This window comes from Ischnura elegans, chromosome 7, assembly GCF_921293095.1.
Source record: "Ischnura elegans chromosome 7, ioIscEleg1.1, whole genome shotgun sequence".
Lineage (NCBI taxonomy): Eukaryota > Metazoa > Arthropoda > Insecta > Odonata > Coenagrionidae > Ischnura > Ischnura elegans.
The window spans coordinates 10,264,577-10,291,300 of record NC_060252.1 but is presented as its reverse complement, the minus strand read 5'-3'; the positions used below and the strand labels follow the sequence as shown (position 1 = coordinate 10,291,300).

General features: G+C 39.3%; 1 long non-coding RNA gene across 1 annotated transcript; it reads right to left on the bottom strand.

The window, feature by feature from the left end:
- Positions 1 to 11,972: 11,972 nt before the first annotated feature.
- LOC124162956 lies at positions 11,973 to 13,286 on the bottom strand. Its single transcript, XR_006865713.1, has 2 exons — positions 13,225 to 13,286; positions 11,973 to 12,098 (listed from the first exon to the last, which is right to left on the bottom strand). It is a non-coding gene; the product is annotated as an uncharacterized LOC124162956 (long non-coding RNA).
- Between the last annotated feature and the right edge of the window lie 13,438 nt (positions 13,287 to 26,724).

Sequence of the window (26,724 nt, the reverse complement as noted above, 5' to 3'; positions counted from 1 at the left end):
ATTGGAAAAATGAAAGACTATTTTTATATTCGACTTCTCAAAATTGAAGGATCTACTCAGGCTATTGACAATTTTGTAAATACCCGAGGTATACTATGCACGAAATTATCTAAGCTGCCATTAAGATCAATTAGTTAACGTCACAGAGGATCCTTGAAAATTTTCGTCACACTTTTACATTTCTCAAACGAACTGGATCAGGATAACCTATAGAAAAATCTAACTTATGCCATATGGTTTCGATTGAGGCCAACTATTAAACATCGTGTGTTTTAATTTCCAAAGACAAAGCGCGGTTAAGGACATAAGTTCTACTGTCGTGGAAATGCCACATTGATGGTTTTAAATTAGCTTTAACCTTTAGAAGATAACTACGAGTAATTAGCAAGAATCACGCTGTAAATCAAGAATCGTCAATATTTAATTCAGTCGATGGAAATATCAAGGGGCAAGGCTGATTAATATAACAGTGCGTTCGATATATTACAAAGGTGCGCAATAACTGGGAATATATTTACGTATGCTAAACTTTTCGGGAAGAGAAAAAAATCGGATTTCCAAAAACAATGGATCATTCCAATTTTATTATCTTCTCCATCGACAACGAGCAATTCCCGGAGCGGATAGATTAATAACCATGTCCTAGAGAACGCCATCATATCAAGCCAACCATAGATGTCAGACCATAAATTGAAATATAGGCTCACGTTAGCAGAAGGAGAGCTGATGCAAGCGGTATGTTATAATCCAAGCGAACCGCAGAGCTCGGTTGGCGTAACGCAAAGTCATATTGCAGTCTTGGATGAGTGCATTTCAGAATTACTAGACAGGCCAAACGCGATCGATGGAAACTATGCTGAGGGAACATATTTCATGAAAGTTATCGCTCAGAATTAATGGCGAGAGGTATGATACCAGAAAATTGCATCATCGATTACACATCTAGGCAGAGGCAAAAAGACCTGAAATACTTCGAACGTTGTTTTTACTTTGGGGACCCCTTCTCACACACAAGTCTATTCAATGATATCAATGGAGTGATAGATGCAAATTTGAAACTTAATACAACTTATCAGCAATATTTCAATTCTAATCCTTCTAACAACATCATAAATAATTTATTCCACAGAATTAAATGCCAGCCTCGGTGGCGGCGGGGTACCGTCCTCGCCTGCCAAGGAAGGGGTCGCGGGTTCGAGTCCCGCCTGCGTAGGTTTCCCCGGTCCAGGGCATAGTTGTTCGTGTACGTTTACTTGCTAAATTTGTTGAATACCCGGGTGTAAAATGGCCGATAAGAGCTGTATCCGGTGGTTTGAGAATAAAATAAAATAAAAATAGAATTGAAAAATAAGTTCTTCCTTGAATAAACAACTTAACGATTCCACTTTTACAATAATTACTCACCATTGACTAGGACCAGGGATGCCGACTTACAAAAAATATTCGGGGGGCCCAAACCGGGGATCTTGCCCCGGAAAATTTTGTAAATAGTGAGTTTTAAGTTTTTTTAAGCATTTTAGAAGAGTCATGTGATCAACATAAGCACCCTGATAACTCTAATCTCGATATCTGGACATTCGGGAAAGAACCGGAAAGCCTGACACATTTTTTCCTCACACCCATAACGAATTTTTGAGGTGGCTCGGGCCCCCTCAGCCTCCATGGAGTCGCTGCCAATTACTACGACATACAAATATGAAATTGACTAAGTTACAACGTCTGAATAATAGCCTGTACTATGAATGTAGCTACATATTGTATAGTATACTACCTCACTAGCAGAACATTGAAAACTGTTGTTTGCATCTGCTTTTAAGAAAAATAATGGATCGAAAGAGGAAGAGAAACCCAACGTTTTGCGTAGTCACTTCGTTTTCGACCATAGGGACTCAGAGATTTCACATAAAAGAACTGTCAGGGCGATTGATCAATATCAGAAGCGGCTCAGCTCCTCAAGGCCTCAGCACTATAAATTCAAATACAATATTATTATTGTAAATGAAAACAGTCATGGAATTAAATTTTGTTCATAGCTTTTACCAATATTAGTATTGAATAATTCTCCGTTTTCATGACTGGGAATCTTCATTTCATGGGAATATAATCGATGAAAACTATTGTAGCGGACGATACTTTGTGGAATACCAATATCACAGAGGAAATTAATTAGAAATTGAAAATTTTCACTCAAATAATAATTATTAATTCTAGTCGGCACGTTTCACTGCAGTGCAATATGCAATTAAATCATTATTCTACTCTCGGATAACGTGGATGGAAAATCACGCAATATTTTACAGAAGCCGTTACCGAAAGTCTCGAAGATGGGAAACGTGTCAAAGTACCCCTTTTCAAGATATGACTCTGTTAGGCGCTGGGGTATTTTGGGGCAGGGGCGCAGCTAGGAATTAAGGCTAGGGGGGTTTAGGGCGCAACTAATAGTGGGGTGTCTGAGGGTATGGTATACCCGCCAGGGTAAGTGGGAGGTGCGGGGCCCCTCCGCCAAAAAAAAAATTTAAAATAAATGGTTCAAAATGTTGAGTTTTACAGCCTTCTGAGGGATATTTTGATAATCCTCACAGTATTCTACAAGCAATATTAATCCAATTAAGTAAAATATATTTTACTTACAAATTTCTCTGACCTCTGGGGGGGTTTTATACCCCAAAACCCCCCTAGCTGCGCCACTGTTTTGGGGTACCTTGTTCATCCCCTCCCTGGGGTATCCAATTTGCGCAAGATAGAATGGTAATTGACCTTTATGACGAGGAATAAAAACTTTATGCATTATAGAAACTTACCGTGAGGTGAAATTACTAAATGTGTACATAAATGTTTGCGCACTCTAGTTATGAGGCAACCTCTTAAGAGTTGTTACAAGTTTCAAAATTCTCAAAATTTTTGTAACCTCCCGGACCCCCACTTCGGTTGGAAAGTTACCCCCAAGATTCCACACCTTGCCCCCCATCTTGTGCCACCATCCTGGATCCGCCACTGATGACTGCTGATGATGATAAATAATCGAAGATACTGCATCTTATATTGCAAATCGAATACTTGAGGATAAGGGCATTAAATACAAACGCCACCAAACGGAGTTCTCAGAAACTAAAAAAAGCTAAATACACCAAAGGATGAAGTTCGCCACGAAAAAATATTTGACTCAGCCGGGATTCGAACCCGGATCTCCCGATTGCCGGTCAGGCGAGCTAACCAGTTACACCACCAAGCCATTTTCTCAGGAAAAAAACATCCCGAAGTACGCCCTGAGAACGTGGCTTGGTGATGTAACTGGTTAGCTCGCCTGACCGGCAATCGCGAGATCCGGGTTCGAATCCCGGCTAAGTCAAATATTTTTTCATAGTTAAAAGTATATCGGGACTAGCCACGGTGGTAACTTAAACGGGAGTCGCCCGCAATGCACAATCGTGCGAAAGATCCACAGAGAAAAAATCATCCGCCTTGACCGGGATCTTTTTTATATATATACCGGGATTATTTTTTCATGGCGAACTTAATCCTTTCGTGTGTTTAACTTTGCACCCGTGCGCGTGACTGCGTACAAAGTCACTTGTTCCTGCAGTGCACTAAAAAAGCATCAATTTTCCACGGGCGCACCCACCAGAGGATAAATCTAATCTCTCAACATCACCTATGGCGTTATTCTCTAAGCTCCCTCATCCACCATACTCATCCCATCACCGGCCCTCTGTTCGATTTTGAAAGAAGAGGAATAAGGAAATGAGCAATCTAGCTGGGCTTTCTCATTTTTCAAGAGGAAGCGCTCCTATGAGGCTGTTACTCTCCGGACCATTAAATGCAAGATGATTTTATATGGGAAAACATCACCACTTCACCCCCCGAATAATAGTTCCGAGCAATTTTGTTTTCTTTAACACCTTCCATACTATTGAATTAAATTTTTCAAGCCTCGGGTGGAGTTATTTCCGTTCGCCGAAATGTTTTTCGGATGACGAAGACAATTTATTACACATTTTGCCATTTCCGAAAGTGCAAAAGATTTTACCCCTACCATATGTGGACTCAGCAATACCTTATCATCAACAACAACTCATGTAGTGAAATTGCTAGTTATGATGTAATTATGACGTGATGAAAAAAGTTCTTTTATCTATAATGAAGAAAATAACTTTAAAATAGGGTAGTTTCCTTCATCAAAGAAAACGAAAGGCATTGATCGCGATTCGTTACCCACCATTAAAGTATTCATAATATAAAAATAATTTCGTTTTAGAAATCCCAGTTTAGACGAATGGCAATGGGCGATTTTATCCTCATTTGAAAAAGGCCAGATTGCGATGCCACTCCACGTGACGTCACAGGGACTTAGTTTCTATAAGAGCAGATAGGAGTTTTACATCGCCTGAGATTACCAATGCATGCATGAGGCACAGAGCTCATGGAAAGCATGTCTTAATAATCATCTTTTAAAACTGCCTAAGGTCGGAAAGTTTTCTTCGTTTGATAAGGTATTAATAATCCTTATTTAAGCCAAGCGCTACCTGCTAGCAAGGTACTCTTCTACCTGCTAGCATCCTGCGTCGTATCAGCGCTCAAAGCTTCGCCCCAAGGTCACCTCACTTGCGGTAGCGGGGACAAGAACGACGTCACACGGCGTTTTCCCAGCATTCATACTTAGCCGTCGCGTTTTCGCGCGCTTGAAATTTTTCACTTTTCATTTAATCGCGAAAAATAGATATCGTTATTTAAAATTCTAATAGCGTGAAATACGTACTACAGGAGTAATAATCTTTCGATGTAGGCAATAAAAAAATAATAGGAAACCACCCTATTTTCGAAAACGGCTTAAATCTGATTTATTATTAATCAACACCTCCGCACCCAGTAAATGAAGGCGCATGATGTACGAATAGATATTTTATCTACGAAGTCATGCATTAATATTCTATAAAAGTGGGTTATGATAGCAATACAAAATTCCTCGTTCCGTCAGATCTTAAGCACGTGAGGCTAAACGGGATGAATTTCTACTATCTTCATGGGGCAATATAAAATTATTGTAAGATAGCCGATTTCATTCATCGTATTAAGATGAATTATTTTTGTCATTATTTATGATTGAAGCTGAAACTTTAGTTGGAATTAATGTGCACCAAAGCACCGTATTTTTCAGCGGTCATGGTTAAGCGTCCACATTTCATTCATTAATCGGTTACATGCCAACATCGCTTTAAAAATGACCGTACAACAGCACACCCTAAATATGATAAGTAAAGTTTTTCTGTTTCACTCTTTTTTTTAGCCCTCGTCACTTTTTCCACTACCTAGCAGTTAGTATAAAATTAGGTCGTCTTAGTTATAGCAAAATGGCTATCACCAAGGAAAAGTTGTTGTGTGGATAATACATTGAATGATTAATGTCAGCGTTTCTAATGATTTTTTCTAATAAATCGATAAAAAAATATATCAATACAAAAATTGAAAGGCTTAACATGAAATAGCATTCATTTTCCATCTTTCGGTGAATTTTTCAACCTTGCATTACAGCTCAAATGATTTAGAGCAAGGAAAAGTTTAGATTTTCTCTAAATTAAGATTCATAGTATGACATAATATTCGGAATAAAATTAAACCTTATTTTACCCCCACAATGTATTCTATCCGTGAGAGAGCTACAGGTTCACCAATTTTCTTTTTATTTCACCACGTATTCTAAGAGGAGATCACGTACATATATGGGTGCATAAATATTAATAAAAATTTATGACAACAAAGCTAAAAACCTATATTTTGACTAATATACTTCTATGTATTTATTTAAAAAATATATCGGTGCGTAGGTTGTAAACCCTACATCAATTATTTTTCAGTGTATAAAAAGTTCATCAGATCGCAGGTGGCCCATGATATTTCTGTCTGCCTTCCTATACACGAAATCAAGTCAAAATAATTGAGAGGCAAACGCACCCGAAAAGAGACCAAAAATTCTCTAAAATAAACAAATAAACTGGGCACACGTCAATTTTTGTCTCGCTCGCCGTTCATTTGTTTGCTTTCGCCACTCCACCAGCGCTCTCCTGACGGCGATTGTCAAAATAAAAAAAAAGCCGTCCCCTCTCCGCTTTTCACACCGTTTGGAATTAAAAGAATTTGCGTGCGTGTCGGCAAACAAAACGAATGGGAGGGGAAGAGCTATCCAATCAGTCTTTTTGATTTTTCGAGTTTTCACATCCCGCTACTTGGAAGGAGAGGGAGGGGGAGCGGATTGAGCACCGGTCAAAGCCTCCAATGCATCAAGGTTTTCCGAAGCGGAATTAAAAGTTTCGACTTGGAGTTTTCGGTAAACACGAGGGAGAGCTACAGCGAATGCGCTTCACTTTTTTTTATTGGCACAAAGAATCACTCGCTAAATAAGAAAGGCCCACCAAAGGCACAGAATGGTTCCAATCCAATAATTGTCTTAACAACATTTCCTGCGTGACGAGGCTCCACGAGAGGAAAAAAAAGAAGGCCGAATGTTTATCAAGCTCTTCCAGCTGCCATTCCTCACTTACTGACACCTGCGCAGTTCCGATCGTAGCATTCGACAGTCAGGAGAATGGTAACATACTTGAAGCAGAGACGGTGGTCCGAATAAGGAGTGACTTTGATAAAGCACGTGATGCATAAAAATATCGCAAATCAAGGCTATAACCATAAATAAAAACAAAACGCCGTCGTGCGTATAACCGATAAAAATTTATATTTATAGACTCACGCTAATGAAAACAGCAGATAAAAGTCGAATATGGTGAATCCAGTCGAAAAATATATTTTGGCGGCATAATCAATATGATCCCATATTTTCCCAGCGTATCTATATGGCTACAGCGGAATTTATTACTCTAATATAGTCTTTATTATTACAGTATTCTACCGATTAAGGTAGGTTTCCATGGAGTATTCAAGAAGTGATCTGGGAGCCTCCCTTTCCTTCAAGCGCCACCTTCTTCAATTCACTGTAAGGCCTACTGCCTTTCAATCTATCTAAAATCCTATTCTTTTCCTTCCCCTCCCTCGTTTCCCTAACATTCTACCCTCTAACACCATTTTCAACATCCCCTCCCCGCTAAGTACTCGCTCCATCCATACCTTCTGTCTCCTCCGTATCTCATCTAAAAGCTGCCTCTCCTCGCCAACCATATCCAGCACTTCGTCGTTCCTTTTCCTCTCCGTCCATTTCACCCTCTCCATTCTTCTCCATGCCCACATCTCGAATGCCTCCAATCTTCTCTCGTCGTCTTTCCTCAATTTCCACGTTTCCGCACCGTAGAGCGCTAATCCAGATCAAACTCTTCACTAACCTTTTCTTTAATCTCTTACATAACGATCCTCTCAGAAGCTCCTTCCTGTTCATTAACGCCTCCTTTGCTAATGCAATTCTCTTCCTTATGTCCTTACTACTGTATCCGTTTTCCTCTAACGTACTGCCTAAATAGTTGAACTGCTCAACCTGCTCAAGTTTTTCACCACCCTCTTTTATCTTAAGTCTTACATTCCTCGCTCGTGATGATTATAGTCTTATGATCATAAAATTGAAGACATTAGAGAAGTTAAATGACATATAGGTTCATAAGTAAGAATTCTAATTTCAACAAAATAAACGCTGATCATTAGGAAAAAAATATTCACTACCTGGCCGCGACTCGACCCAACCAGCCGCTTCAAAAAAGCACATTAAATTGGCGCATATATTTCCGTTGTCATTGTAATGTGATGTTTGTGTGAAGGGGGACCTTAAAACAAATGAATTTTAATATGACTTAGGAAACGTTAGAACGTTTATGAAATACATGAAAATGTCTATTATATTTTTTTAATCAGACAAGTAACGTTTTCGTCTATTAGGCGATTAAATCATGGTTGCGAAATTCGTAAATATTTCGAATATATTTTTTTCTCTTTTTATTTCGCTCTTGCATATTTAAAACTGAAGCGAATACATTTCTGAATAATAATACGTGATTAGAGGAAGGTTTATTACAATTTCTACAGCTGTGTCAATGTTCCTTCATACTCTATCGTCTCAACTGTCATTTCCATGTCTTCATCACCTGTTTTGTCTAGTTTTTTTTTGTTATGGATAATGGTTAAACGAGCCTGGTTTCCTAAATGTCACAGAAGTGGAGGATAACCTGGACCTTTGACTTGACCAGCTCAACTGCCATCTACTCGAAGACATAACGTCATTATCTGGTATACCATATCTCTGCGTAAACTGAGCTGTTAAAGTGGAATACATCTGAACCTTTACCCATGTAAAATATCCCTGGTCCAGAGTAAGAGGGGGCCGGATTGTGGCCTCATCTGGGCCAGGTTAAAGAAATAAATCAAGTCAAGGCGCACCATAGACTCAAAGGAAAGTAGCAAGTTTAGGCAGTTTCATTCGTTGAGATTCTAAATGTCTGTAAAGTGAGTTAGTTATTACCCTTCAGCCTGGACTTTATTCCGTTAAAATGAGTAGTTCATTTATTCACAACCTTAATATGAGACAAATGTTCTTTTGCTCTTATACACATAAATAAAAATATTGCAACTATTTAGTTAAAAAATTATACTTCAAATATAAAAAATAACTTTAGAAAATGTGAAATTTTCAATATATTTGCTAATTTTACCCCAAATGCGAGACTGAAAGATATCAACTACCAAATCGTACCCAATTTTTTGAGGTTATACCCGAAGGTGTTACAAATTATTAAATAACGAAAACTTCTAATTCAATTATTTAAAAAATTATCGCAAAAATGAAGCTTTTTCATATTTTGTCAAACATTAGCGCCTATGCGTGACTGGAAGATGTCAACCGACTATGATTTTTTTCTCTTTCGTTTTGTCTTTATAATTCGCGACTTTACCGCGCTTCACTACAACTTCGAAATAAAAGAATGAGATTTTCCGGCCCATCCTATTACTCACCTGAAGGAAATAATTATGGAAGTAATAAGGGGAAAAATGAAAATAATTATGGAAGGAAAAAATAAGGGAAAAATTATGCAAAAAGGATTTTCAAAAAGAATCTCCATTGGATAGACCGAGTTTCCCATTCGAGTTCTACCACGCCGTGTGATTTTCCACCATGAGTCTCCTCTGACTTGGGTGTTGCGCGTTGTGAGAACGAATAGGAGAGAAGCAGCGCATTCCGCAAACAGTGGAGATGCCTCGTCACAGTCAACTTCCGCGCAGCGCAACATCCGCATCTTCACCACCTAGTTTCCGAAAACTTCGAGGCGACTTTATTTGAATTAAAAAAAAATGCCGGTTGTTTTCCTTAAAATAAACAAAGAAGTACGTGCACTCTTAATTTAGGCACGCCAGACGAAGATTGCATACCCTCCGAGGTGGAGAAAGACTGCAGCCTGAAACTTTACACCTCATCGATTCAACCCCGATAACATCATTTTCATGTCCCAGGCTTTCATGCCAACAAAATCATTATCAACTATACGGGAAATCCTTACCCTCACGTATGCCACCATTTAGTCTGATTCAAGTAAGGGAGATCATTACCAGGGAGATTTGAACATTTTTCATACCTATTTAAACGGTAGGTACTGGATGTAGAATATGTGATAAAAGTCTCCAAGTAAATAAATCTTTATGCCAAAATAGCTATGATACAACGAGAATAATTGCTATTCACAAAATAAAATTATATTTAATATGTTATTATATTAAGTAATGAAAGAATAATAGCTGATTCATCAACATAGCCTCACCACTAGTGACAGTACTGCAAAATAATGAACTTATCGCAGGGATGTAGGGGCACGAATAAAGAATTCTGAAAATAATTTTGGGCTAGCTTGAATCCCTTTACTTTCAATGTTTAATTTGATAAAGATGGTAGTGAGTTATGCCTTAAGGACTAAGCAACTGTGCCAAAAGACAAGGATTCCAAGTATAAAATGACTGTGAAACCTCATTAATAAGTGAGCTTAGAGACTACAATTGCGAATGAAATCAAAAAAGTCAACGAGATATTCATAGTGAGGAATATCTCGTCGACTAGTCGACAGCAAATAAAATTTTATGGAACAGTACTGGGTCTTTTGCTTCACTGTTACTATAATTGTGGATTTTAGCATCGTATCACTGAAATGATTTTGCATCGAAGAAAGCTAAGTGTAGCAAACGAGCAAAGCGAACATTGATATTTTTATGGCACCATATGCTATAATGTTATCGCATTTGGTAAAATTGGAAAACCGTTCATAAATCGAATTTATATCTATTATTTTTTATCAATTTCAAGATTAACAATAAATTACAATCGCATTTACAATACATCAAACGAGCAAGGAGTTTTAGAACACGAAAAATTACTGAAATATACGAATGCTATCGTAAAAGAAAAAGTGGATGGCAAGAAGACAAGATGGCAAGGAATACCTAGGATAAATACATGAAATAGGCAGTGAATGGCATAAAATATATTTTTGTGAAAAGATAAGCTGAGAGTAGTATTGAGTGGAGAGCTGCGTCAAACCAATCTTAGGGTATTTTGTATACTGCTGCTGATTGGACGCTGCCTTGAAAACATTCAGTGGCAGTAGAGTCGATACAATAGAATAGATAAATTACTTCATTTGCAACTGCAATCGCTAAGTAGAAAATAGCAGACCAAATACCTGGGTTTTCGGTTATAACTTCAGCTTATCGTGGGACATTAGTTCTACGCACAGAGAAAATACCAAGACCCAAGCGATCGGGGAGGGTCAAGGGATTCGAACTCCACCCAAAACTCCACATAGACCACCCCTCCAAGTTGACCGGCCACGGCTAATTTTTCTAGCCACGAACTTGGGAAATACCTAGCCACTGGCGGCAGGGGCGCAGCTAGGAATTAAGGCTAGGGGGGGTTTTAGGCGCAACTAATGCTTACGGTTGTGGGGGTATTGCATACCCACCAGGGTAAGCAGGAGTTGCGGGGACCCTCATCCAGAAAAAAAATGTAGAATAATGGTTCAAAGTTGGCGAGTATTACGGCTTTCTGAGGGATATTTGATAAATTCTAACACTATTTATCCCCCAAAACCCCCCCTCACTGCGCCACTGACTGGCGGTGTTAAAGAGGAATCACGCGTGTGGCACTCGTGTGAGTTACGTTCAACATCGCAATGAAATTAATTTTGTGGTTAATTCTGAGACAGTCTGCAGATTGAGCAAATTTTCAACAGTTACCCACCTTCAGCAAACTCCCGTGAAGCCGGTTTCGCCGCTTTCCACAATCCACCCGACGCCATCCCCGGACAACGCACAAAATCAAACTGTGACACTACCTTCTCTGCCCGCAGAAACCAAATTACCATCTGAAAACCAAAGCACAACAAGTTCCGTAAAAATTCCTTAAGCTTTCGTCAGTCACTTCTCCCGTTCAACCATGCCGAAACGGAACAACGCGGAAAATTTTTGAACGGCCACCTCTGCCGAGACAACACAACACCGATACCATCCACCAGCGGCGAGTTAAAAACAACTTCCGCTAATTCTGTTCAGCCCAGGTTAATTTCTCTCATCAACCAGGCCAACGAGAAACCGTTTTCTCAACGACGCACAATGAAAAATTGTTGCATGTCAAGCGCTGCCGTCCGCTGGCGAAAATACAGAAGAACAGCACTATTCCGAACGTATGAAGCATAGATGTCCAACTCCACGCAAAACTTCTTTGACAGTTAAGAGTTTTACTACTATAAGTTCAGATGGCAGCAGCATCGGCATCTGCCGCCAAATTCAAATCACTAAAACACGACCTCCCTTCCCATTCCATTATTTCAAGTCTATTTGCTTCAACTCAAAATGCCCGCAAACTCGTACGCACAAAATAACTGATTCTCAGGAGCGAATGGGTAGTTTCATATCATTTTTATTTGGAGGAAAGATCCATCAAGGCCTCAGGGCAGTAGCTTATTGTTTATCTTAGGTTATTGCACATAAATTAAAATCGAATATAAAAAGACAAAAATAATATTTATTGTCAATAAGTACATTAATCAGGAGAATAACAAACTTATCCGAATAGTTCTGTGCTACATATTTTTTTCATGATGAAGTTCTGAAGAATGATTCATGAACTCCTGGATAAAGAAAGAATAGAAAGAAACACAATCAGAGTACATCACTTGTAATGTTTCAGAAATTAAAGGAAAATTACACCTCCCTATGAAAAACACAAGAAAGTTATGAGAAATGCTAGGACTTTCAAACAAAATTAGCTGAGTGAATTGGCCATAACTGAGTATTGCACTGTTAAACAATTTTCAGACGATATCCACAAAAATCAGTTCTGTAAGACAAAAATGGAAGCAGACGCGTAACCATGGCGGTGGGAAGGGGGATAGATCCCCCCCCCCCCCAAAGCCTCAGAGAAACAAAAACAATTGTCTAGTTTTGACATTTAATAACTGCGTCTGCTTAAAGTCAATTTTTTAGTGCGAAAATTATGTGAAATGTATCTCCAGGCATGCTATTTTTCAAAAAATTTCCCCAACAAAAGTGGGGAATCGCCACCCCAGGCTATCCCCTCCCCCCAAAGCATAGTCCTAGTTACCCCTCTGAATGGCAGCATGGATGAGGCGATGATTCAAAACTTTTAAAAGAACTAGAAATTTAGCTCAGTAATTTCTTAGAAGAAAATTATCTTAGACTGTTGCAAAGAGTATTTCAATACCAGGTTAAAATTAAAGAAAGATTCACATGACACCACCACAAAAATGCATAAAGTTAACTTCACTAACAACACAATTTGGTGTAGATAAGTGAAAAATAAAGGCATTAATTAAAAATGATTTAACTTAATTAAATAGATTTAAACAGTAATTCTAATACATAGTAACTTCAAACCACCGAGTTTGGATGTTTGGAGCAAGCACATAGAAGCATAAAAACAATGTGACGAGCGAAGGATGGAAGTTAACTAAGCATAGTAAAAATTATGCATTCCTTTTTCGAGATCCTTGGAATTTAATAATAATCGCTTCAAGCAGATGAACTACATTTGGATTAATCATTCTTAACAGTCCTATACTTACTCCACGGGAAAGATATGTCTTTATCAATTGAGAGGAAATAAACTGAAATGTCGCTGTTCTTCTAAAGAGTTGGATTAAGTTACCTAAATGTAAAACATCCAACAACTACGTTCTTGAGAAAAGTATTTCACAACACATGACAGCAGATGCAATAAAAATAAATGTGACTTACCTGGATACTTGTCGAGGAAAACAGAAAAAACTTACAGCCCTTGGAAGGGCAGTCCTTAACTGCGCAACAGTAACGTATTTCTTACGATACTCCAAATGTTGAAGATCTATTACGATGCGATACACGCTGGCAAATGCCGACATTCTTCGATTTCACTACAGAACTCCGAAACAACAACACAGTTCACTTGAGAGGACGCGGATGTCACCTTCATTTGTTTTTCTAATAGCACTTCGACCGAAAATATAAATCATTAGAAAGAGACATTTAGTTATCAGAAGGAAAGGCAATATAGCGTAAATTGGAAATTTATGGCTGAATTATGCATTTTTGTGGCTACAAATATTATATTTAACAACAACGTCAAGAATAGATGTCGCAAATGCTTGCGAAAAAATTTCCCCTATCCTGTTGAACTTCCCTGGTATGAAGCTTACTCCTCATCCGTCGCTTCCCATGCACGACTGTTGAGAGGAGACGCACGGACGCGTGTATGAAGTAAGAGGGTGGCAGTTTAATGGGACACACAATGTTGCCCAGGCCGTGGACTGATTCTCCGGCAACGTCACGACCGCTGCGGCCGACCAGCTGAACGCTGCCACCAAGGGGATTACCACCAATATTACAGCAGGGGATTCTCCATTTGGCCTCTTTTACTCCAGCACCATCAAGCCGTTACTATCTTATGCATCTCCAGTTTGGCTCCACGCTGCTGCATCTCACTTAAAGCGACCACAAACTACCGAAAACGTCATCATTCGTAAAATAGTCGGCGCTCCGTGGTTCATCAGCAACCGGAACCTATGAAAGGACCTGAAGATCACTCCATTGCAGCCCTGTCTAAAGAGCTCTCTTCACAAATTCGCTAAATCACTGCCCTTAACAAATAATGAACTAATCGCTCATCCATGGGATTGCAACCTTCCTGATAAAACTAAACACAAACTCCCAAAAGCCGCTTTCCTTCCATCCCACATCCCTTTCCCCTAATTCATTTATTAACGGAATAGGGTAGTTTCCTTCACCAAAGAAAACGAAAGGCATTGATTGCGATTCGTTACCCACCATTAGTGTATTCATAATACACAAATTATTTTGTTTTAGAAATACCGGTTTAGACGAATGGCAATGATCAATAATATCCTCATTTGAAAAAGGCCAGATTGGTGCCCATGCGATTCCACTCCACGTGACGTCACAGGGACCTAGTTTCTACTCGAGAGGATAGGAGTTTTACATCGTCTGAGATTACCAATGCATGCATGAGGCACGGAGCTCAGGGAAAGCATGTCTTAATAATCACCTATTAAAACTGGCAAAGGTCGGAAAGTTTTCTTCGTTTGATAAGGTATTAATAATCCTTATTTAAGCCAAGCGCTACCTGCTAGCAAGATACTCTGCTACCTGCTAGCATCCTGCGTCGTATCAGCGCTCAAAGCTTCGCCCCAAGGTCACCTCCCTTTCGGCAGCGGGAACAAGAACGACGTCACACGGCGTTTTCCCAGCATTCATACTTAGTCGTCGCGTTTTCGCGCGCTTGAAAATTTTCACTTTTTATTTCATCTTGAAAAATAGATATCGTCATTTAAAAATCTAAAAGCTTGACATACGTACTCCAGGAGTAATAATCTTTCTATTTAGGCAATAAAAAAAATAGTAGGAAACCACCCTATTGACCTAAAAAGAAATTTCGGTGTGGCGTGGCCACTCGCGTCGCTACAGGCAGAGCGATCAGAATTCCACTGATAAATAAGATATAATTAGGGCTGATAACCCATATTTATATTCGTGATGATGTGATCAATACATTTTCAGAACTTTTCAATGCTATTTCTCAAAATTGTAATTTTTTGTAGATAACATCCTATTGATAGTGATTGGACCGCTCTCACCTCATAGTCGTGGCGTGGACATTTTTGAAAACCTTAGACGAAATAAGCTACCTCTGAGACCATATAAGACCATACCTCCACCCCTTAAGAATCATCGCCTTGAGATCTAAAACACAGGATAAACTCGGTGATTTCTAACAAGGAATGTTACTTTCATCAAACTTAATAAACACTAATACGTTAAAATCCTTCACAACACATCAATATTGGCACTCTATGATGAAATTTGCTGTGAAGCATGGCGCACCAACACCTTCAACTGTTGAGATCGAGATAGTAGCGTATATGGTCTGACAATGAGTTGAAAACGATTAAAATGTGCCGCTAGTGGCGCCAAAAATCAAGCTTCAACGTATTCTATGCCGTCCCCCTACGGTTTCTTTTCCAAGGTTTAAAAATAGATACCCAATTACTGCATTTACCATTTGGTGTAAGAGTACATACTGTTTTCATTTAAATAACGTACATCCACCAGCCTTGATCAATTACTTCAGCTTCACTACGTACACGGAAAAGCATTTAACTATTATTATCACAATGTTATTGTAACTTATGGGAGCAAACAATTCAAAAAAATATTACTTGAATAGATATAAGAATTTATCCATAAGCGTGACGTTTTCAGTGTCAACTAATCCCTTGATTGGCTACTATTTCGTGTGAGTTGATTTCAAATATTAAATGGCCGTGCGTAGGTATCCTACCAAGCAAGCATGAGTAGTACCCAATCGTAAAGAGAAAACGAGAACATTTCGCATCAGTTACATCACGAGCCAGATAAAAGAAAATAAACCGAATGTAAAACCTAAAAATAAAAAAAAACCCTAAACGTGAGGTGAACCCTCGCCACCTGGCCTCATCCACACGGCACGGTGCCTCTCATTGTCAGTCGACCTTGCGCTGGATCGACGCGCAGTAGGTATGTGCTTTGTTTCGCAGCAGCATGATTCGGGCGTACATACAGTGTTACGCAGATGTTAAGCGAATTAGGGTGGGTGCCGCTGCAGGTGCATCAGGTGCATCTTTAGGAGCAACACAGAGAGCATAATTTTAGAGCCACACTATATTTCCAGGTCCGATAGAAGCGATAAATTAAGAGAGATGTTTTGCCGAACAGATAGATATGGGAATTCGTTTTCCCCCCGAACCATAAAGGACTTTAATGATCGCTATTCCCAACTTCGTTAGAGCACTTCATTTTTTGTTTAGCTGTAAACGGCTGGTGTCCTAACACCCACTGCCACACGCATTTTTAGGCGGCTTGCGGGGTAATATGTAGATGTAGATGATTCATGTCGCTCAGTGCCGCCTCGCTGAGGCTTCCTGCGCAAAGGCAATGCTGTCAAGGGAAAACTTCATGTTTTACACATTGCTACGCATAAGGATTTACACCGCATAACAAACAAATTATCAACTTTGATTCTCAAAAGAGAAACCTTGCACCAACCTTCCACCCCACCTCTCCTATCAAGTTATGTGCCTGAGTGTCCAACCACCCGACACGATGATTAGATGCGGAAATTTGTTCAGCATTAGTTATGGTTGAGGATATTTCGCTAAAGATGAGACGACATTTCTACACTTGCATACATTATAAATCTATATAACTGTTATATTTTCATTTTTTAATGTGCAAATTACGATTTTATTCATTAGATATATGTTACGGACTCAACGATTGCGCTGGCAAGTCAGAAGCTTGTCTCGGAAAGCGCGCGGCTGCAAGGAAATAGTTTCTTATTCTTGGAGAACCCGCATCTTACCGCAATGCACCCGTATTTTGCTAACCACATTCTCCTAGGTCTTTCATAGCTCCCATCAGCTCAATCATTGGAAAGGGCTCAAGATTGGCGGCGGGCACAGCCCTGCCTACCGCGTTAATCCCTATTGTGACCGTAAACCCTACCCCAGTCTTACAATTTTTATCAAGCGTTTAAAAAGTTTGCTACTCAAAGCATAGCTGTCCGTTTGTAGAAATGGCGCTAACTGCTTTATTGTCTCGTTACATGAAGGGTTTTTTGTCATTTTGAGGATAGCTTCTATTCGATACGGGTGATTTCTCTGAGGTGGCTCGCACGGGGATTTCCACATATGCTTCTTCCCAATTAATTGAAAAACATTCCTTTCACGATTTTACCGAGCAAATTAGTCAGCTTTTACTAGTGAGTGCCAAAGGATCTCAGTGCTTGTGCTACGGAAGCGAAGAACCAAGGTTTATTTTCCCTAGAGCGTGAGATTTCAGCATTGAGGACGAACTACCACTACTGGAGGATGTCTCGCAACGATAAAAAGGTTCCTCTGTTTTCCAAGATATCTCACTGATTTCGTATGTTGTATTATGCAGGGAATTATATTCTAGTTTCGATATTCATCTTCGATGATTCAGATTATTGATATTTTGGATAAGAAAAAGTTGAGCGCATGAAAGTAACACGAAAAGAAATACGTGACGTTATTGTTAAATGGAAGTGGAAATTCGCTGTCCTCAAAACGTAAATTTGCCGTTCAATATTTTCTCAATAAGTTTGACTGGGAGCAGGAAGTGAAGACGAGGGAAATATTGCAGAATGTCATGAGCAAATACTCTTTCAATACGTATTTCCAGAAATGGGACGAATGCAAGAGAACCAGCGACAGGTTTGAAAGTAAACGTCGATATTGGTTAGAGAAGGATATACCCAGCAGACATGCATAATAATCTCCTTGAGACTCCTTGCACAGGTTGTAACCTGTTATTGTTTAACGTATTCGTATTGGCTTTACTTTCCTCCAAGGCGAGGCGATTTTATATCACTATTGCTATCTTATTCTTGTTTTTCCTGGGTAAAGCAGCAAAGAATGGCCTAAAGAGGTCTAAGACTTAAAGAGGTCTAGTGATAGGTCTAACAATAAGAGCAGAAAAGTGACTGATTTGAGAAAGCAACAGCAGCTGAGCTATCGCTAGCCACATCTGTGACACTGCGCTCGCAAGGGAAATGACCACGACCACCCCCACCCGAGAGAAACGGATATTACAGAAATGGAGGAAAATACCTGCAACTCAAAATGAACTGACGCCAGAAGAAGCTATTTCGCCGATTATTGATTACAATTTAACAAAATTTCTATACAAAATTATTCGTAAGACTGCCAGAAGATCTGTGGCCAGCAGCTTTATCCTAGTTATGAAAGGGCTAGACGAAAAATAAATTTTAATGTCTAGAGGGTACATCAGTGGAAGAAAAAAAATTAAAGTGAACCTTCAAGGGATTCTGAACCACACAGCCTCGCGCATCATAGCATCAATGCCAAGATTCAGTGATGATCACGGGGTCAACTTTTCCCTTGAATGCCAATGAAAACTAGTTGTAGAGCTGGTGAATTTATTCTTTATGTTTTTTTATGATTTAAATACTTTTGTTAATTTAAATGGTTCATATATATTTTCATTTTTTCCATTGCATTTTTCAAAATATAAAATGCTCGTGAGGTATGAGTGTTATATCGAAAAAATGATGGCACAAAGTTCAATTATTAATTAACTACTACTTATGTCTTGAAAGGCAGGTGCCGGCTCTCCCACAGAATTTTTTCATCGTATTCTGTTTTATTGCTTCTTTACATCGGTGTTAATAAAAAAATATTTCTAGCTGTAACTTAAGTAGCCATTGTTTTTCGCTTCCAAGTGTGGTTTTCAAGCAACCTAGCTGACATATACTGTTGCATTTTATTAATAATTAATTATATTAGTTGAATATATTTCGTGTAAGTATATATCAAATGAGAAACCTCTCCATTTTTCGTTTGTCACCCGTTTTTCCCTTCCGTTTAGTAAACTGCGATCGATGATATCTTCCTTACGAAAAACGACTCTACATTCCGTTAAAATAACATCATAAACTACAATACAATAATGAAATTTTATTTCATTTTTAAATTTTGTTTTATTCCCAAACCACCGAATACAGCACAAATTGAGGCATTTCATATTGAGTATTCAAAAATTTAACAATTAATTACAGGAACAACCAAGCCCAGGATAGAGGAAACCTATCCGGGTGGGATTCAAACCCGCGATTTCTTGTTTGGCAGGCGAGGACATTACCCAGCCGCCACCGAGGTCGGCGGCGTATTGTTGACGAAACGCCTATTTATGTAATGAAGATGACATCGTCAACAATTTCAGAAAAGGTGTAAACTAAAAAAGACCTTCGCATTCACAGGCCTATTTTTTCAGCGCATGAGAGAAGAACACGTCCCCCATAAATTGGCTTTACTATTTTTAATTGGCTCACCCTTCATTTAGGTGCCACATATCAACTCCGACTGCGGCCCCAGTTCCTGCGACCCGTATCAAATTTATCATGAGTATCAAATTTCTCCTCGGAGTCATCGCGGGCTAAGTTGGGAGGGGAGTTTCCTTCCCCCCCCCCCTTTTCTCTCCCTCGCGGCGCTTCGACTTCGGTTTCCATGTTCCGGCGCTGCGGCTAGAGGGCTTCGTGAGCCGTTAAATTGGGAAATTCAAACGCTACTGCGCCCCCTTTAGATAGTTTTACTTAAACTGATCATATGCATGTACTTAACAATGATATCTTATGATATAAAAAAGTTACAATTGTGATTCTGCTATGTTCCGCAATGCTGGCATCCCCGCAAGGGGGGGCGCGCACCCCTGCGCCCCTTATGTGTATCCGTCACTGCCCTACACGCCTTACGTAATCTCACTGGATGCCCCAAGAGTAGTCGGAATTTCCTATAGTTCGTCTGGTGGAGGAAATTAAATTCAGGTTTACCCGGTTGAGTTATTTACTTTTTTACTGGTGACCAACGAGTGTCCCTAGTGGTCTCTTCCTTGATGTTATCGTAAAGAATGCTAATAGGACCACGGGTGGATTCAGCATCAAATTTGGGACGGGGGTTCGGGGAGTGTGGAATGCCTCCGGGAAATAGGGGCATTTTTATATTATGTGCTACGCTCTACTATTAATACAAATCAAACCTCACTCAAGTTTGGAATTTTGCTTAATTTGCTAATACACTTTCAAAGTATGAAAAAAAATATTGAACTAATGATTAATATGAAATTTTGATAAAATTTGGGGTGCTCATAGTGGGGGGGCCTACTTTGACCCCCCCCCCCACTAAATCCGCCGCTACTAGAGTATATAGGACTGAAGAGCTGCCAAGAATTGTTTCCGAGAGGGGCTGAGATTTACTTGCTAAGTGGCGAATGAATTCGGCTTCCATTTCATTAGCCTTCCACCCCAAACATCTCGATCTTTCAAAAAAATACAGACCACTCACCCCCCTGCATCTCCCTGCTATTTGTTCTGTTTTTTCTACCGTTCTCACTTCTCTCCACCAAGTCCTGTGCTTATTTCACCATTACCTACGCGCGGCTGCTGCCACCCCCCTCATCAACAGACGCAACGATATAAGACGAAACATTGATTCCAGCTGGTAACTCCGAGCAAAGGGGGCTGCATAGAGGAGACAACAGTCCGTCTCGTAGAAGCTTGATTTTTCTGTAATTTTTGGCGCATTTTAATCGGTTTTTTTTAATGTCCGCCGAGCCGCGACGAGGTGAGCGCTATCCACTAATTCTCTTGATTTCTCTACCATGCACATAACTGTGAGGAAGCATTGAAAAGTTGAGATTTAATCGATTACATCATCGCGAATGTTAATTTTGGTCAAGAACCCTAATTACAGATTATTTTTCCTTCAAATTGGCTCGCTCTGCCTCTTAGCGACACGGGTGGCGAGATTTGTAAACATATTTTAATGCGCGTTGGGTGGCAACGCATCTTGAGCCCCACTGGAGAATTCTCTATTGTAATGTTCGTGTTAAGGGCTCAAAGCTTATTGCAGTAATGTTTTTAACTTTTATCACTCAAAAAACTGATATTTTTCCGAGTAAATCACAATAAAACGGGGCACGAAAGTACTAAATTTCTCCATATTTTCACATGGTTCAACTCGCGTGATAAATAACGTTTTGAGGAAAGTTTTTTTTCGGGTTTTTGTCCAGGTGAGATAATCTATCAACACCAATCTTTGAAGAGGCGTTTCTCTCCGTTTTTAGAGCCTCACCTGGATGAAAACCCGAGAGCTCTCCAATATTCGCTAAGGAAAACTACTAGGGAAGAATGAATGTGTTGCCAAATTCATTTCGAGAATACATTTGGCTAGGCATCGATTTTTAATGGCATTATCACCATGCAGTACGTAATACTGCACATTAATGCATTCACGCAGCTCCAGTACTCATACCTGGGCCTGAAGATGACGAAATAAGCGTCATACAACAAGATAAGCAATTGTATTATTTCCTATTACAATGTTACACAGCATCCCGTATCGTAGCGATGAATTCGAAACGCATGTAAGGGCAACTCGCAGTCAGTGACATTTTGTAAGTACACTAGCAGGCCACCCGGCGTTATTCGGGAAGGATAATAACTTGGAATAGGGCAGTTTCCTTCATCAAAGAAAACGAAATGCATCGATTGCTGTTCGTTACCCACCATTTGTATTTTCATAATATACAAATCATTTGGTTTTAGATATCCCAGTTTAGACGAATGGCAATGGTCAATTTTAACCTCATTTGAAAAATGGCCGATTGGCGCCCATGCGATTCCACTCCACATGAAGTCACAGGGACCTAGTTTCTATACGAGTAGATAAGAGTTTTACATTGCCTGAGATTACCAATGCATGCATGAGGCAGAGAACTAAGGGAAACATCTCTTAATAAGCACCCATTAAAATTGCCTAAGTTCGGAAAGTTTCTTTCGTTTGATAGGGGAATAATGATCCTTATTTAAGCCAAGCGCTACCTGATAAAACCCCCCCAGAGCTCAGAGAATTTGAAAAGTTTAATCCATTTTACTCAATTGGACTAATAGTACTTATAGAATGATGTAAGGATTATAAAAATATCCCTATAAACTTACCATTTGGAACCATTTATCTTAAATTTTTCTGTGGGAGGGCCCCCGCACCTCCCGCTTCCCCTGGTGGGTATTCCATACCCCCTAACTCCCCAATATTAGTTGTGCCTAAAGCCCTCCTAGCATCAATTCCTAGCTGCGCCCGTGTGGCAGGCAAACGATCTTCTCATATTTGAAATTAAAAACTAGGCACAAATATTACTGAACGAAATATTCTTTTTATTTTATATAAAAGCTATTAATATGATATTAAAAGATTGAGTCTCCGTAATGCACAAAACAAAACGAATGTAATGATAACCGTATTAAAAATCTTGTCTATTTTTTAAGATTTTGGGGGAGGGGAACGTGCCCCCAATGCCCCCCCTAAATCTTCCAATGACATTACATAACAAACGGCAATGAGAAAACGAAGCACAAGACACGTGGGACGCAGCTAAAAGTATCGCTAAGGGGTTTTGGGAGCATGAACTAACTATGAGCTAACTTTGGTCCCAATCCGTGCAGCCTTAATGGAAAAGAAAAGCGGACCGACAAACAGACATCCTCTTTTGTATATATAGATAGATTGTAATGTGGTGATTGGTTTAAAAAGGTGGATGGGGGAAAGGTTAGGGGAAGGGTGGAAATAGTAATGGTGCTGGAGAGGGGGAATCGCGGTAATAAAATTTACTTTTTCATTTGTGCCACCCTCAATCCCTAATCTAATTCTCCAAGATTCCAACTGTAATTTAAAATGGCTCATTGCCAAGCTATCGATAATACCAATCAACCCTCCTTTTGGGCTTCCCAATGAATCCCCTCCAAATTCTTCCACAAGCTCCAATACCCATTATGTTGAACCCAGCAGTGGAAGCAGTACATGCTACTTTAGCTTGAGAAGTCCCTGGACTACACCCAAAGGCCGATTGACGTCGTGTTCAAGTCATAGCAGCCATTCCAACTCCTCTTTCTCACTCATCCATTACAGTTTGGTCTCCTTAAAATTCTCATTACTGAATTAAAGGCGCAAGCTACTCTCCAACCCTAGTGACAGGCATTGAAATCACCAAGGAAAAAGATTTTACAAATGAGTCCCCTGATTTCAAGATCCTGCGGAAGCACATCAAATGACGCTTTGATGGAGAATACTTACCGTTTGAGAATTGCCAAGACTAAAGAGAATTCTAGGAAAATTACAGTCGAGTCAATTTTAATGGGCTCAACCTTAGGAGAGAAAAATGTCGAAATTCCTCGCGAATAAATACAATATTTTGTTTAAATAGCATAAAAATGTTGCTATTTCATCAAAAAATAGAGACATGATATACAATCACACTACTAAATTCTTTGCCGATACCTCAGTACTACCACTTCTAGCCTTAAACAAAACATCTTGAATTGTAGAAGGGTAATGTCATGGACTAGGACTGTAGTTGATCCCTCTCAGATTTCGATAAAAATTGGTTACATATTTGTCTATACGTTAGAAAATCGTGTGATAAAATACTTGCGATAATATTAGATAAAATATAATCGCGTCATAAAAATATTTTAATCTCCCATTCAATGGCATTCTCTCCGCAGTTAAAAGTTCACACGACGCGTCTTAAACGATAGACATCGTTATAATACTTAATTAACCATCTTAGAGAATTTTCCTTCAATTTTCATCCTTGTAGCGAGATAATTACCACTGCGTTCGTTGTCAAGGGAAAATAAATAAATTAATTACATGTGAAAAATTTATTCGAGATATTTACAAAGTAATTTGTGCAAAAGATTTCTATTACAAAGTGAATGCAAAAAATAAATAAGAGACTTTAACAGCAGTTAGAAATAAAAGGAACAGCAAATGCCCACCCACATACAATGATAAGTTTTAGGGTAAAAACCATATTACCAAAAATTTATCTCAGTGCTATGAATTTCCCATTTCCTTACAAAATATCATATGGTTTCCACGCAATATGGGAGAAGTAGGTGAATAAATATAATTTTTATAAAAATAGGGTCACAAGAATCAAATAACATATTAAAGGCCATGTTTCCGTTAACGCATAGCTCAGTTTAATCCTGGTTCATGGTTCAGTTGAATCCTGCAACAAGGTGGGATATTTGTCCGCGATAAACATTTATAACACGTCAATAATTTCCCATCAGCTGAATTCAAAGGGTTATCCAAAAATTATATGATAAGCTGTTTAAGGTTCTTCACAGATCCTAAATATATTGTACAGAAGAAATTTGCAAGCCTATTGACCATCGAGTTGCTGGGTCAAGCTCTAATCATGCGTTTCTTCCTCCTTTGATCCCTGTAAAATACCCCTTCAGAGCCTAATGCAACTAAAAAAACTGAAATATAATTTTTAAACATGCTAAATCCATTTGTTTACAGGAGAGTGATAACTAGCGCTTTCTCTCTTGATTGAAAGAGATTTTCTTTGCATTTCTGTTAAATTTACCACGAGTACGCCAAATTCGCCTGTTTTGAATCTCTGTAGTGTGACAATCAGACAATAACTTGAAAAATATATTAGATTGACCATAAAATGTGTTATAACTATAGCAAAAATTAGTAGATGGCAAGGGTCAATTGATTCAAGAGGTTAGGCCTTGCTAAAACACGCAAGGATGGATTTTTTTCTCAATAATTGGAAACAAGCGTGAAAAGTATGAGTTCAGAAGACGTCCAATATGCACTAAGCAATAAACATTGTATGAGAAACATGATTTTTTCCTTATTTCACATAGGAAGTAGTTGTAGGCAATTGTCACTTGAGGCACATGACGAAATTCACATAAGGTCACGAAAATCGTAAACATTGGTCCGGCGGTATAGCCATTGACAAAATACTTGACAACTCCTAGGTGCCGTACACTTTTGCCAGAAATAAACGAGGTAAAATGTTCTTCGTGCGATCATTCACACAAGATGACTTAAATTTATCTTATTCTATGTCTTAGATCCACGAATGCTTACCAGCAAAATACCATAAAACATAAACAAAATATAAACAAAAAAGAGCGCTGAGAACCACCGAGAGATCATTTGAACCTTCGCATCAACGTATTTTCGGTCAAAGGTCACTGTTACCATACAATCACTAGTGATGATTCATGAAGCGTTTTATACCACTAGGCCTTTAATTCAATGTATTAGCACGTCGTTCAAAGAAACACGTGCATCTGAATGTTTTTTCTTTAACATTCGTCAGGTACTTTTTTCCCCAATATGCATTGAAGTAGTAAATGGAAGAAAAGTGTCCCATAAATAAGCCATGAGAATACACATAGTTTCTAATGTCCCTCGAATTGTGCCATAAGCATTGGTAGTCTAGCAAGCGATGGAGCTTTTATTCTGGTAAAAATTACCTAATTTCCGTCTTATATAATATTAAAGCTTTCCGCAGTGCTTAAATATTTCAAATAAAATTGACTTAACAGATGAAATGAGACGCGCTACAAAATATTAAAGTTAAACTTAACTGAACACGATCATGCCCAGATAGCAAAATGAGAGCTTTTATGTATTATGTTTATGAGAGTATCACGGAAAAAACAATAACATATGTTTCAGTGATGCTCCAAAATGTGTTCAAATAAGAACAATATCAACTTTTTTAATGCATAAAACTTGTTTCCCTCTTCGGCTCTCGCTCGTAATCGCGAAGTAAGAACTTCATAAATTTGTTTACGAGTGCGCTATGAAATCAACTTACTAAAACGTTTACGCAAACAATAAGCATGTGGGGTTATGCGTTCGCAGTTACGAAATTCTAACCTACTCTTACGTAACGATTAAGTAGTCCTGAGAAATTTTGTTTGATTATGCTTATGCATCTTAAGTTCACACCAATTTTACGTTAACTCAACACTTTGTGATGGCTGGATAAAAATACCATTTAAAGCGCATTGTCCGCGCTTCGCGTAGGCCGTAAAAGTGAGGGAGGTGTTCGGGCCTGTGCAACTCGGCGGCCACGACCCAACGATCGCAATAGCGGAAAGCGAGCGCGCGAAGAAAATGGTATGGAAAACAGATTCGAGGAAGGGAAAGAAATGAGACGGACACAATGGAAGTGCCAGGTCAGTGGATTGCGGGCGGAGAATGCACTTGACGCAACGATCGATGACCCCGACACAAAAACCGTTATTTATTTAAATGCCACCCCGCTCTTTACAAACCCATACCCACACACACACACACGCCCTGGCGGCCGGCTCCCGAAACATACACCCGCCCAACCTTTCCCCCGATCAAAAACCTTGCACCGTCACCGCCGCTATCGGAAGGCAGAATAAAAAGAACTCAATTCATTTCCTTCGCCCCACAGCCAACCCCACGCGCTACGGTCCCATTCAACGATCTCTTCCCCTCAACCCTAGCATCCAACTGAATGAGTAACGACCTCTCCACCCCCGTATAGGAAAAGGTTTTTGAAAAGTTTTTGAGCGAGTGCCAATTTCAGAGAGAGAACGCGATACAGCTCCCCTTAATTTCCGATATTTCCCCCTTCAATTCCCGAAAAGGTCTTTCTCGAAGGAAAGAAACGGCTGGGGGTGTAAGAAGAGGGAAGAGGTGGAGGAAAAAAATGCTTCCGAAAATGCAGCCATCGAAAATGCCTACCCAAGAGCAGATTTTTAAAAAGTCGGAAAATTTAAAAAATAAGAAAAAATCGCGAAAGTAGAAACTC